Below are 15,257 nucleotides of genomic sequence, written 5' to 3'. Positions count from 1 at the left end.
CCTGGATGTCGTAGAGGGAGACGAGGAGGATGGTTCCGGTGCTATACTCCCATCGAAGAATATCTCAGCTGCTCAGGTACGCAGATTGTAGTTGTGTTTCGTTTTTATAACTTCCATCGGACGGGAAGAATAATTCCTTTGTGGTGTCGGTTTCAGGTTTTGAAGAAGACAAAGATTAGGCCGAAGCAGTCTTCTACTATGGTGGTGGGTGAGGTTGAGGCCCAAGAAGAAGTTACTAGTCCTGTGAACGAAGAGTTTGCCGAGGACGAGATTACGGATGGGGAGGAACGTACTGGTACCTCCCCTATCAATGCCGAAGAAGAGGTCTTCGCTGGTCCCGCCGGTGATGGAGGAAGGAACAAGGGTGTAGTGGCGGATGATGTTGTCATCGAGGATGTTTCCGTCCCTGCTGGTGATGTCATGGATACCCTCCCCACTTCTCAAGAATTTTCTTTCGATCGGATGTATTCCACGGGGGAGTTCTTTGACGAAGCCCTCGATTTTCCCGAGGACTTCTCTTTACTTTCCCCTAATGACAATTGGGATGTTCTTGGTGGTGATGGTAATGGTGATGCTGCTGTAGAATGTGTTGGTGCGGAGGAGCCTGCTGTGCATGTAGGCGCGGGAGAACATGCCAACGTTCATGCTGAGGGGGTCGAGTCGGTCAAAGGAAAATTTGTTGTTGACGCGCCCGCCGATAGTCTTCCCCAGTCGCCGATGTCTGAGGGTGAGGATGCCATCATGAGTTGGTTCAAGGAGAAGAATCTTCTGTTTGTCCCTCATCCTGCTCCTGTGGTTGTTGGGGAAAAGGAATCAACCGCGTATACCCGTCGTATGATGGAGATGTCTTCGAAGGCGCAGGTGTCTGAAGCCTGGGGAACAAGGTTGACCGTTCCCGAAGCTACCCTCGTGCCAGAGCCTCCTACTTCTGTTGCCGATATGATGGCTATTGCCGACGGGTATCAATATGGCTTTCCGCAACAGCGTGTGCTGGAGGTATATTTTCGTACATTTTTGTTCGTGAGAATAGGACGCTTCGGTTGAATAATGTTTTGTCATTTTGATGTGTAGATGATGAGGAGCGAGCATTGCAACCACGTGCTATATCAGTTCTTTAAAGCAAAATCTCTGAAGCTCGAGGCTAAGCTTCGTCATCGGGAAAAGGAATTATCTGCGGCGGAGGTGGAAATAGAAGAGCTGAAGAAAAGCCTCAAGGAGAAAGAAAGACTGGGTGAAGCAGAGGCTGATCTTCGTTCAGAACTTATTGCAGTGCGCGCTGAGTTAGAGCAATCTCGTAGCCAAGTTTCCACTTTCACAGGTTTGGTTCTTTTCCTTCGCCGTTTGTCGTCATTCTTTTCTCTTAGTTGTTCTGTCTGAGTCTCCCCACCCTATGTCCAGTGGGTGGCATCCCCGATCTGGTATGGCTTCGAAACGAAAGAGCTCGGCAAAAATCTCGTATTAGAGATTTGGTTGAGAAGATTAAGAGTGAGGCTAGGAAATGGGATGCTCGGGCTGAAGTATGGCGCGCGCGGCATGTTCAGATGGTCGACATGCAAAATCTGTACAACCATGATCGTGCTTTATTTGATGGCACACTGCTGTGGACCAGTGATAATCTGCGGGAATCCCGCGAGCGTACTTCCTTGTTGGAATCTAGGATTCAGCTATTGGAAGAAGAATTACAGACGGCGCGGTCCATTCCTCTTTCAGGGGTCCAAGATAATATGCTTGGTCTTGCCAGGGAACGAGATGATGCTCGTGCTGAAGTCTATGCTCTCAGCAATGCTCTTTCCGCGTCTCGTGCCGATGTAGCCCGTCTTGCTGAGTCTGAGAGGAATCTTGAAGTGTGCATGTATAGACTCAGCAAAGGGGTCTCAGAGATAAATAAAGAGGTCGACCACCTTCGTCATATGGACTCGATGAAGCAGGTAGAATTAGATGCCTGTCAATTTACTCTCACCAACCTTCAACTAGACTATAAGAAATTATCCGCGGAATATGATCATCTTGATGAAGCGCGAGATGCGGTTGTTAATGAATATGAAGAGGCTTCGGCTTGTGTCGAAGGTATAATCCCAATTCATCGAGTGTGATCTTGTTAGTTTTCTACGCTAACTCCGTGGTGTTGTCTTTTTCAGGGCTCGAGGAACGGCTTCGCATCACAAATGAAGAACTTGAAAAGGCTCGATCTTCCTTAGCACAACAAAAGGAACAAACCAATCACTTCAAGAATTTAGCAGCCACCCGCGAGGAGGCCGTTGGTGCTGCTTCCAGAGAAGTGAATCGGCTATCCTCGTTATTATCCCAAGCCCAACAGCGGACAACAGTTATTAAACATAAGGCTCGTTGTCAATTGGCTGAGGAGACGAACAAGATGCTGGAGAGGATAGAGCTTGGCCTAAGGAATGAACATGGTCTCGTGAAGAACTACCCTCGTCGTCCCGTTCCTGCTGCATTGCCCAGCTCCTCGGGCCCCTCTTCTGGTGGGAGCGTCCCATCAAGTCTGAGGAAGAATCCGGATGACGGGACCGCCACCTAGGTAGAGATGGCAGCGTTCTGTAGGGTCCGCGGCATAATTGTGCTTTTTGTAACGATGTAATAGGAATGTTTTTTGATTGTGTATCCTTGGATTTGGCCGTTCACTTCTTGTAATCACCCTTTATGAAATGAATTCTCTTCTTGATATACCTACAATGTTTTTGTATTTTAAGTTTGTGAAAAATCAAATCAAAAGTTAAGTGTTTTTGAGTGCGATACGAAAGGAAGGTACCTTCGTGATCGTCTTGAGACCTGTCACCCCGCTGGCAAATCCTGGGCCAGAGGATTCCCAGACGGTGGGGGCCGGGGCAACGTTCTAGGATATGGGGCGTAAAATATGTACGCACCCATTCCGTCGACCCGTTGCCTTAAGATTGGTTGGGTATCTCTTTCTGCTGGGTGCCTTCCCCCTGGTCCTACACTTATGGACACTGATGGGGGAGCCCTGAGAGATTGTAGATTAACTACTTTCCCCAATATTGTAGGTAGATTCCACAGACTTGATAATTTAAAAGCTTGTTTAATTGATAAGTTGAGGTCTGCAATTCCTCTTCCAGAGATAGAAACATGTTGGGCGGGGAGGCTCCTTTCTTCTTCTGGTATATTCCCAGCAGATTCAAATCTGCGTTGCTTCTATGGGAAGTATGGTTTGAGCCATTTAGCATTCCAAGGATGCCGGAGGACCTCACCTTTTAGATTACGAAGGTAGTAAGAACCATTACCCGCAATGTCGTGGATCATAAACGGTCCTCCCCACGTAGGTGCTAACTTTCCCCATTTCTTTTCTTGCTGATATCGTGGGATTGTTCTCAACACATACTGTCCTTCTACAAAATTTCGTAGCTTTACCTTTTTGTTGTACTCCCTTGCTAGTCTTCGTTGATAATTTTCCATCTTTTGCAATGCTACTTCCCTTCTTCCCTCCAAGTCGTCCAACCTTTCTAACATCATATCTGTTGTTAGGTTTTTCTCCCAGGCTTCAGTCTTCGTGGTTGGCATAAGGATTTCTGTAGGTATGACTGCTTCAGCTCCATAAGTAAGAAGAAACGGGGATTCTCCGGTAGCGGACCTTCGTGTTGTCCTGTATGCCCACAAGACATTGTGCAGTTGTTCGCACCATCTTCCCTTATGCTCGTCTAATTGTTTTTTGAGTATAAGGGCGAGGGTCTTGTTGGTAGCTTCCGCTTGTCCGTTGCTTTGAGGGTATAAGGGGGTGGACTTGTTCTTTCTTATTTTAAAGGTGTCGAAGAGCATGTCTATATTTTTTCCCTGTAATTGCTTGCCGTTATCAGACACAATTTCAGCAGGTATACCAAATCTGCAAATGATGTTCTGGAATATGAAAGTGAACACATCCGCGTCTCTGATCCTGGCTAAGGCCTTAGCCTCCACCCATTTACTGAAGTAGTCTGTGGCTACTATCAAAAATCGTCTCTTCCTGGATCCTTCGATGAAAGGGCCGACGATGTCTACTCCCCATTTTGCAAATGGCCACGGGCTATCGACAGAGTTTAGCAATGTTGCCGGCGCGTGGATTTTTTTCGCGAAGCGCTGACATTCTTCGCATCGTCGGGACATCCTCGCAGCATCTTGTATCATGGTCGGCCAGTAATATCCTTGCGTTTTTGCCTTGTCAGCTAGTGATCTCATACCGCTATGATTCCCTGCGTCACCATAATGGATATCCTTTAGAATTCGATGCCCTTCTTTTCGGGATAAGCAGCGTAGTAATGGTCCGAGGAAAGATTTCCTATATAGGACCCCGTCCCGAAGATCGTATCTTCCCACTTTGGAGAGCGTCTTTCTAGCTTGCTTCCGATCCGTAGGTAGGCTTCCTTTGTCGAGGAAGGCATGTATTGTCACCCTCCAGTCATCTTCATTGCTGAAATCTTCGTCTTGATTTTCTTTTGACAAGATGTCTTCTTCATCAAAGTCGTTATGGATGTCTTCTCCTACTTGGTCTTCCATATATTCTTCCATCGTATCTTGATTGGTAGCGAAGGAGAATTGAGATGCAATCGAAGGCTCGTATACCCTTGCTATTTTAATACCTTCGGCATTTTTATCCCTCAACATGGATGATATGTATGCTAGGGAATCTGCATGCCTGAGGTCCCTTCTGCATAAGTGCCGGAACTTAATGTTCGGGATTTGTGAAGCCAATGTTTGGACCAATGCCATGTAAGCTGAAAGGGTGTCATCGTACACATTATATTCGAGCGCGATTTGCCGTATGACCAGCTGCGAATCACTTGTCAGCCTTACATCGGTTACCCCCATCTCTATTATTATACGTAGGGCATGTATGACAGCTTCGTATTCAACAATGTTATTGGTATGCTCTTTGAATTCCAATCTAAGTGCCTGTATGATCCTTTCTCCAGTTGGGGTGATGATGACAATACCTATTCCTGCCCCTTCCTTATTTTTAGATCCGTCGACGAAGACTTCCCATTGTCTATGACTCGCAGGTTCGAGGATATCCATTGGATCCCTGATTGCTTCCTCGGCTTCTGGTATTCCCTTGATCTCTTCGTCGTTGTCTAGAGGGAGGTCTGCTAAGAAATCTGCCAGAACTTGGGACTTCTGAGAATGTTGAATTTCATGAATGATGTTGAATTGGTCCAGATGGGTGTTCCATTTGGCTATTCGGCCCACTTTTCCTGTGCTTTTGAGGACTGCTTCCAATGGTGCTCTGCATGGTACCCTGACGAAGTGAGTTAGGAAGTAGGTTCTCAGTTTTTGGGTAGCCCATACCAGTGCGAGGATGAGTTGTTCAATCTTAGTATAATTTCTTTCCGCGGGATTGAGTGTCTTGCTGACGTAATAGATAGGCTGTTCTATCTTTGTATTGGTTTTGACTAATACCGCGCTGACTGCGTCCTCCGTTGCTGCTATGTACAGTGCTAAAACTTCATCAGGGTCAGGTTTCTGCAGGATAGGGATCGAAGCTAGATGTTCTTTGATCTTTTGGAATGCTTTCTCGCAATCGGCGGTCCATTCGAACCTGCTCCCTTTCTTAAGAATATTGAAGAAATGTTTGCACTTGTCCGAAGACCGTGCAATAAATCTGCCCAACGCTGCTATGGATCCATTGAGCTTCTGTACTTCCTTTAGATTCTTTGGTGACGGCATCTCTACTATGGCTTGAATCTTAGCTGGGTCTACCTCGATGCCCCTTTTCGTCACCAGATAACCGAGGAACTTCCCTGAGGTGACACCGAAAGTACATTTCTCCGGATTTACTTTCATGTGATGTTGTCTCATTGCATTGAAAATATTCCTCAGGTCCTGGTGGTGATTTTTACGCAGCTTGATTTTGACGAGCATGTCGTCCACGTAGACTTCTAGGGTTCCTCCAATCCATGGTTTGAAGATAGCATCGACCATCCTTTGGTATGTTGCCCCTGCGTTTCGGAGCCCGAAAGGCATTCTGGTATAGCAATAAAGGCCATGTGGTGTATAGAATGCTGTGTGTTGCTGATCTTCTTCTGCCAGGGCTACTTGGTTGTACCCAGAGTATCCGTCCATAAACGACAGCTCCTCGTACCCTTCAACTGCTTCAACCAGTTGATCTATGCTCGGCAGGGGATAGCTGTCCTTTGGACACGCCTTGTTGAGATTAGTAAAGTCGATGCATATTCTAACCCCTCCATTTTTCTTAGGAACAATGACCATGTTGGATATCCAGGTAGGATACTTGACTTCCTTGATAAATCCTGCGTCTAGTAGCTTCCGAAGTTCTGTTTCTACCGCCTCATGATATTCTGGAGCCACTTTTCGTATTTTCTGCCTGAACGGGGGTGTGCCCTGTTTGATGCGTAGTTCATGTTGGATTACTTTTGGGTCAATCCCCGGCATATCTCCTAACTTCCAGGCGAACACGTCCTCATATTCCTTAAGTAATTGGGTTAAGGAATGTTCTCTCTCTTCTCCCATGATGGTCCCAATTTTGACCATCTTCGGGTCTTCTTTCGTTCCTATGTTGATTTCCTTTGTGGGTTCCACTGGTGTGAACATAGGCTTCGGGTTTCCGAGGACTGGGGCGCTCTTTAATTGCTATTTGGCGTGTTTCTGCTCTTTGTTGATTGTTGAGGTACTTGTTTCCGAGCCTCGGACATTATCCTCTTTCGTCAAGCCTTTTCCTGTAGTTTCCTTAAGGAATAGGTCTACGGCTTTCTCTTTCGTGCTTTCTTGATTTCTTACTCTTCGGATTTTTCGCTGTTCTTCTTGCTCATTGTTGATATGATCCTGAGTGGCCTGGCATTCTCGTGTAGCGATTCGATCTCCCTTGATCTCCATGATTCCCTCAGGTGTTGGAAATCTGAGGTATTGGTGGTATGTTGCCGCTACTCCTTTGAGCTTGTGTACCCATTGTCGTCCAATAATGGCATTGTAGGGGGAAGGGGTGTCCACCACACTGAATCGGGTATCCAGCTTCATGGGCCCTGCGTTAACCTGTAACACAATGTCTCCCAAGGGCTTCGTGGCCGCTCCATTGAATCCGTAGATGGTGTGATAAGAGGTCATCAACTGTTCATCATGGAGCTTCATCCGCTTGAATGCGTCATAGAATAGGACATTCACAGAGCTTCCCCCGTCTATGAGGATTTTTTTGAGGTTACATCCCGCTATTGGTAATGTCAGGACCAAGGGATCGTTATGGTCTTCCATATCTTCTTCGATATCCTCGGCATCGAAGATGACTGGTAATTCCATCCATTTTTCATGTTCGTCCATTGTTATCCCATCGACCTTATATAACTCGCAGCGATCTTCGAATTGCTTCCGTAACCTTTTTCCAATCTGTGCTGTGAGCGAGGGTCCTGTGGCTTCGGAACACGAGATGGTGTTGATTGTTCGGTTTTCTTCCGGAAGTTGGACTGGCTTGGTTCGTTTGGATCTGTCCTCGGTAACCTCCTTCCGTATGTAATGTTTGAGCTCACCCGCATCAATTAATTTTTGAATCATTATTTTAAGGTTCTTGCATTTTTCGGTCTGGTGTCCGTTGAAACAGTGATACTCACAGTAATCTTTAGACTTTTCGGATCTTGGGGGCTGCTTTCCCTTAGACCATGGCCATTCTAAGTTTTCCCTCCCTTTGATCTCCCGCAGGATACGAGCATAGCTAGCGTTGAGTTTCGTGTAAACTTGGTCTTCGAATTTTCGGTCGCCTGTTCTTCGTTTATCCCTCCGTTCCTTTCTATCTTCGTGAGGTCTCTCATCTGAGGAACCCCTTTTGGCCTTATTGGTTTGTTCTGCTGAATTGGTGCGGTGAGACCTCTGCGGATATGCCCTCGGGTTTTCCCGTTGAATTTCTTCAAGTCGAGCGTGCTTCTCGATAATTATTCGGAGATCGCCTTCTGTCTTGGGCACGCTCCCGTGAATTTCAACAAATAGGGGACTCATTCGGTCCAAGCCCCACTTATAGCAATTGATGCTTACCACTGGGTCCACGCTTCCTATGGCTTGGCAGATCCTATGCCATCTGTTTGTGTATTCTCTCGTGGTTTCCTTGTAGCCGATTGCTAGTGAAAAAAGCTTATCCATCCCAGTGTTTACAGTCTTGTTGTACATGTATGTTCTTAAGAATTTCTCTGCCAGTTGGTCGTATGAGTGTATGGAGTTTGGTGGCAGATTATCAAACCATGATAACGCCGATCCCTTCAAACTTGACGGGAAGTATCTACAGAGTACGGCGTCGTTCTGTCCCCATCTTGCTAGGACGCGGTTGTAGTACCGAACATGTGCAGCAGGGTCGCTGGACCCATCATAGCATTCGAACGTCGGGACAGGGCATTTCAGGGGAATAGGGGTGTTGGCCAAGCGATGCGTCAGGGGCGTGGAGTTAGCTTCTCTCATAACCTCTTCTAACCTTCCCCCTCCTTGTTTATTTTTCAATTGCCTGATCTCTGCCATCATCTCATCTCGCAGTTCCTCCATTGCTCGTTGGTGTTCTAAATTCTTCAGATCATTTCCGTTTGATTCTCCATCGTCATAATCCGGGTCGGATACGCTATGTCTCCTTGTCGCGTCTTCATTGGTCGCTAGGACGACTCTGCAGTCTTGGTTTGGCTCTGGTGCTTTGGAGCTTGCTTCATCAAGTTGTTGGTTGGTCTTTGTGCTTAGAGCAATCCGCTCCTTTAAATCTTGATTTTCTCTGGCCAAAAGTGCTACAGCTTCTGCGTAAACCTGTTGGTTCCTTTTCAGTTCCTCGAGCTCAGCCATTAGTTGGTGTGATTGGTTGGACCCCTGATTGGGAGTCCCCGCACGTGCCGCTACAGCCGTGGCGCCGCCCTCCTCCATGGTCTGTACTAAAGGTGGCAGGGGTTCAACTTCTGTTGCTGGTGTTTCCAAATTGGAGTGAGCGCCCCTCTGCGGTGCCCGAGCCGCCGGTATGGTTTGATTCTGGTTATTTGTTAGCGGCATTCCAAAGGTTAGCAGATGCGCGGGTTGGAATGTTCTGGATTCATCCACCCTCTCCCTTGGTTGGTTAAGTTGACTCATGGCGAAGGTATTGCTAGCCTCCGCAGCCTTCGGGACTTCTGCGGCTTCCCCGTATTTTATCGTTGCTGCTCTGAGAGCCGCCATTGCAACAGAATTAGCGTTCATGGGTGAAGTGATTTCAGTGGTATCCTGCCTTCGATTGGTCATTTTAGTTTTATCTCCTTTCTGCTTGCTTCGGGTGATGATCGGGGTTGTCCGGGGTGTTTCTTTTGACAAAGCTTTGGATTTTCCTGCTTCATGCGTCTTCTCCATCACGTGCCTTTTTGTTGACGAAATCTAGCGTAAACTCGCCTTCTTTACTCACAACACGTTCTCTGTAAAAATTTATTCAAACAGAAACGGGGATGTCCGCGTGAAGCGGGTTAGTTGTCGAAATACAATTTTTCAAAAGCGGGTTTATTAAAGGCGATCTTTAGTATATATAAAAAAAAACTGAAAATTGTAAATCCGACGGATTAGGACAATAACCCATGCTTGGAACACTAACTCTTATCGAAGGCAAAAGGTGGGTTTTTGAATATAATACTGTTGACGAATGATCTATACAGTCAGAGCTGATAAAATCGAAGCAATCGTATGCCAAATTAGAATGAAATCACAGGACAAGATAAATCTTTTACCGGGACGAAGTCCCTGTTTCTAGCGCCAAATTGTGGACACACGAACTACGCGAGATCCGAATGCCCGCAATCAATTGTTAAAGTCTAAAGAGATTACGAGGATGATACCCTGATGTGGGTTCATTGGCTCAAAACCCGCGGGTTTATCATGGCCTCCTCCATCTTCCCCATGCGTAGCGATTATGCATGGGGTACAAATATAAAAGGAAAACTGCATATATAAGTAAATGCATGCGGAACTAAATGAATGTAAAGTGCTGAAATGTAAATAAGACCAAGGTTTACGTGGTTCAGCACTAAGGCCTACATCCACGGGGTTTGTTGTTCTGCTATATTATTCACGGTTACACGAATAGTTGAATGACTTGGGGTTTACATATTTCTCTCCACTATGGGATTCCTTACCTTTGCTACTCTCTCTCTCTCTCTATCTCTTTCCTGATGTTTTTTCGATCCCCTTCCCCCTTTGTGGAGATTGGGTATTTATAAGGTAGGAATGTGGGACCCATCTCTGAAGACCGTTGGAACCTTATCTTCTAGTGTCTTGTGTCCATCACGCAGAGGTCTGCGTTTCCCCCTCGATCCCGCGGAGGCATCTTCGCTCGTTCCATAGGTCGGTCGACACGTGCACTGCTCAGAGTGTTTAATGCGGGTGGTTGAGGGGTCTGCTCGTGTCAGACAAGTGTCTTCTGCCCCTGTCAGTACGTGTCAGCTGACTTTCTCCCCACCGTTGATCTTAGCTCCTCTTCTGGGGATGAGATAAAGCAACTCCTAGGGGTTTATTTGGTGCTTCGCGACGCATCGTGTTTTGATGTCTTGGCTTGCATGCTTTCCACGTACCTTTCTGTATACACGTGTCCGTTGGTGAGATATATGTGTACACAGGTTCATCACCAAGAATTCAATCGTACCTGTTGAAACTGGGAGGAATACGGAAACCCATGAAGATTCTATCTGCAATTTTGGTGGTGCTAGTGGTAACTTGTTCGATGAGAAATTCAAATACCCATTTTCCATCGAAATGATCACAAAATTCAGGAGGCCTTTCACTTTCTTCAATAATCTTCTTGGGTAATTTAGTTCAGTTCTTGATTTTTGTCTATTAACATGGGTTCTTGGGTTTTTGATTGGAATTATCAATAGGTACTAATAAAGTAGTCTTAGTTAGTGGAAGGTCCACCCACTAAAGCCCAGTAATCAGAGGTCCATAATTAAAACAAAAAAAGAAAATGGACCTAATTTTTTAAGCCTAGGTCATGTACACGTGCGGAACACATGAAACGTATTATTATAATTCCCAAAACACCTTCGAGTATATAAAACACAATAATGTGATTCATTTATGTAAAACACTAAAATAATCAAAACCCTCTTTTCATTTTCCTTTAAACCTTTTCTTTCAGAAACATCTCCTCCTCCTTCTCGAGGGTTTTCCTTCCCAGTTCTCAGATTTTCTCTTTAATGGCGGCCGGTTAAACATTGTGATTCCAGATATAAGTTGTTTCTACACTAAACAAGTCTCTCGATCTTCACTGCTGCTTTTTTTTCTACTAGTGCTTCCAATTAATCGCTCTGTCTTGGTAAGTCAACACTTCAGTTTAGTAATCTTTGCTTGAATGTACAATTTTACATAATCACTTAAAATTATCTTGATCTTGCATTGTTTGGTGATTTTTTCGATCTGTACATATATATGGTCCTTTTTGATGTTTGATTCTTCGATCTCCATGCTTTATTAGTTTATTTTCATGAAAATAGGTCAGATCTAGATGGATCCTCACATTTTTTGTTTATTTCGTTATGAGATTTGCCTATACTAGTTTCTTTTTGTTAGTTTTAGATTTTTTTCACTTTGTTTTTCTTTATGAACCATCAATACATATATGATGTACTGGTAGTTTTTGATGAAAATAGTTCAGATCATGCTTGTTTGTTGTTAGAAATTGTTTGGATCAGCAGTACATATATGGAATACTGATAAAAATTGCTTTAATTTTGTTGTATTTATAGTTTTTTAATTTTTTTTTGCTTGATCTAGAAGTACATATATGCAATACTGAGATATAACTGTTTTGATTTTGTTGTATTTGTAGATTTATAAGTTTTTTTTGACATGCAGTTGATTTTAACTTATGAATCATAGGTACATATATGGAATACTGAAAAGAACTTCCTTAATTTGATTATCTTTTTGTTTTTCGCTTCAAAACCACGCTTGTTTGTAGATTCAGATGTTATTATCCACAAGTACATATGTCAGATACTGATATGAAGTGCTCTTTGTTGTGTTTGATTCATAGTTTTGTCACCTTTTTAATCTTATCCTTCAGTAAGTATGTTAAATACGGTAATATGTCTTTCGATTCTCTTATTTTTCATAGATCTGTCACCTATTCTTGTCATGCAGTTGATTTGTAATTCAAAAATCTTTAGTACATATGTCACATAGTGATAGTAAGTGCTTTTTGTTGTGTTTGATTCAGTACGTGTGTGAAATACTGAAATAGATTCTAGTTTTGTTGATGTGTTTTACGCGGTACGTATTCATATACAGGTTTGTACTCGCCATTTTGCAGGTACAACCATGGTTTAATTTCTCTCCTTTTGGTATTGCTTCTTTTTCTCCCGCTGATGTACCTATGCAATCCATGAAAAGTAGATTACTGTGTAGAATAGGCTTTCATTGGTGTTTCCTTTTGTCGTGTGTTGTTTTTGCTGCTCAAAACCATCGTTACTCCATTGGTACTGCCTTTTGGTATTGCTTCTCAACCATATGTATCAAACGACATCAAAGTTGGCTGGGAGACAACCGGCCGTTGATGATGAGCATATGGAGTTGGTACTATGGTGTTGAGCTGTTAATATTGAACTAAAGCCCCAACTGCTATGGAGTTGTATTAGCCAATACAGAGGATCTGCTGCCTCGTGATCTACTCCCTTGAATTTACTTTTGATTTCTGGAAGTTATTTAGAGTAAAAAAAATTACTAATAATAAATAAAAAATCTTTCACTGGTATTTTATTTAGAGCGTTATGAATAAGAAAGAAATCACAGGAAAGAACTAATAAGGAAAAGATATATAACCATTAATATCATGACTGCCAGAAGGTTATTTGATTAGAAGAAGATATATATCGTATATCCATTTAGGGAATATATACTATATATGTCGATTTGACTGTCCTTGATTGGATATTTTCCAATTACTCATCATAATATCTTTATTGAGATCTCCATTTTTATTTTAGATGTTAAATTAATGTCTCATGCGTTTCAGGTTCGGCTCTTCTTAGATTTGATTAAGCTACTGTTGATAAAAAATTCTCATTATGTGGTAACAATCGACAGGTAAAATCATTGATAACCTCCCATGGTAATTTGAATTTAATTACACCCCTTTTAAATTCTTTATGGCTATGATTGAGGAAAACTACTAATGTTAGCTTCGGGGTAAAGCGCAGCTTATGATGTAAATGTCTTCTCATTGTTGATACTAATGTTTTTTTTCTTTTTCTTAATGTATTAACTATTGTGTATTAGATGCTTTAATGGCAGGGGCATCAAGAATGCCAATTATGTGCTTCCAGTTTAGTTTTTTGGTTGTCGATTAACTGTAAGAAACTAGCAAAAACAAAAAACATAGTTGCACGACTTATTTCAGCAGAAGTAATATAGTTTTTCAGTTATATTATGACTGTATTTTTATGAGATTGGTGCTTTTGTTGACCAGACTTCGATGTATTTCTGCAGGATTTATTGGTGGAGACCGCAACAGAGCAGGATGGCTCAGTCAGTAATATCACCGTGCATCCCACAGTTTTTCAGGTTCATTAAATTCTGGATTTATTGGTGGAGACCATTTGTCGTGCATTATGAGTTTTATTTGCATTGGTTTGTATGGTTCCTCAAATTAGACTCTGTATGTTTGGGCATAAGTTATGGCCCCTATGATGAACGTTTTAATTTTTGTGTGTCTGCAGGCATTGACACTAACAGTACGTAAACCGAGTCAATCTATATGCAGTTAAGAAGAAAACGATAATAGAAGATCCTTGCTTTGCCCCCAGAAGCATGGCAATACAGTCGAAGAAAAATTATAATCATCACAATGTATGTGATGTAATACGTTTTCTAATTTATTTATCATTGATTCTTACAGATTTGTACTCTACCTGGAAGCAGTGCAGCAAATATGTACTTGAATTTGTAAGCATTCAGATATATAATCGGATTTGTAAGCAGTACGACAGATATGTACTCAGATTTCTAAGCAGTGCGACAGATATGTACTCAAATTTGTAAGCAGTGCGACAGATATGTACCCAAATTTGTAAGCAGTGTAGCAAATGTGTACTCGAATTTTTAAGCAGTGTACCAGATATGTACTCAAATTTGTAAGCAGTGTAGACACACACGTTTGGTAGTAATGGGCATTATGGACATTTCCATGTTTTAATTAATTTTGGACCTCCGGATAAAAAAAAATCCGGTTGGATCCTACTATAAATAACTATATGGACCTAGGACCAAACAAGAAATTTTCCTTTTTGATTTTATTGATTTTTCATTAACATGGGTTTCTTGTGATTCAGTAGCAGTTCTTGAATTCATATTATCACCTTCTTCTTCGGTATTTTTAATTGACGTTAAATTTCTCGGTAAACTTCTGGATGATGTTGTTGATCATTATGATTATGAGAAGTAATAGGTTTAGTTGATAATTGGAATAATGGAATTTTGTTATTGATTTTGTTTTGGTTTGGAACAGATGAGTAGGGGAGTATTAAAGAATGTAACATACATTTTTGATGATTTAGTCCAAACCTAGAATCAACTGCATCCCAATTCAACAATCTAGAGTAGATCTTATATATATTGCCTTTTCATTATTGAAGTAGAGAAGATCTAGTTATTTCTTGAACCATTGCGTTGTTTGATGAAACTTCGCAATGTTTGCATTATCATAGTGGAAATGATCTAGTTATTTCTGGAGCCATTGTGATGTTCCATGAAACATTGTGACTATTCATGGCTCAACACATTCACATCCATCCATGTATATAAGAATTATGCATCATTCACTATGTTTTCTATTTTGGATTCTTTGTTTATCCCCAGCAATCTTCAAATGCAGAACTGTGAAGAAGTTAATATGGATATAGTTGTTGAAGATCTTCCATCATTTTTAAAAAGGTTTAGCACCTTGCAAAACCTATACCAACTTGAACAACATGTGCGTATCGTTGTCATTTCTTGTTACTCCAATTTGAATTTTGATTTACTCCTTTTCAGACTCCTAATTTTGTTTTGTGTTGTTTGTAATCCGTTCTGGTGATTAGTTAGCTGATGAGAATGAAAGGCTTGCTTTGAAAGCGGCTTTAGACAATGCTGATACAGAACTGGTTCAGTCTCACATAAAGGTATGTGCATTCGACAAGGTTTTTGCTTTTTTATAATTGTTATTCATGATTTTCTTTTGGGAAACAATCATTTTAGAACTAATGAAATGAACCAGTTTATGATGTCTGCTACATGGGGTAGCGATATTGAAGAACAGACTTTTAGATGATTAAATTGCAAAATTTACCTGA

The sequence above is a fragment of the Papaver somniferum genome, chromosome 7, assembly GCF_003573695.1.
Source record: "Papaver somniferum cultivar HN1 chromosome 7, ASM357369v1, whole genome shotgun sequence".
NCBI lineage: Eukaryota > Viridiplantae > Streptophyta > Magnoliopsida > Ranunculales > Papaveraceae > Papaver > Papaver somniferum.
This window is presented reverse-complemented; position numbering follows the sequence as displayed.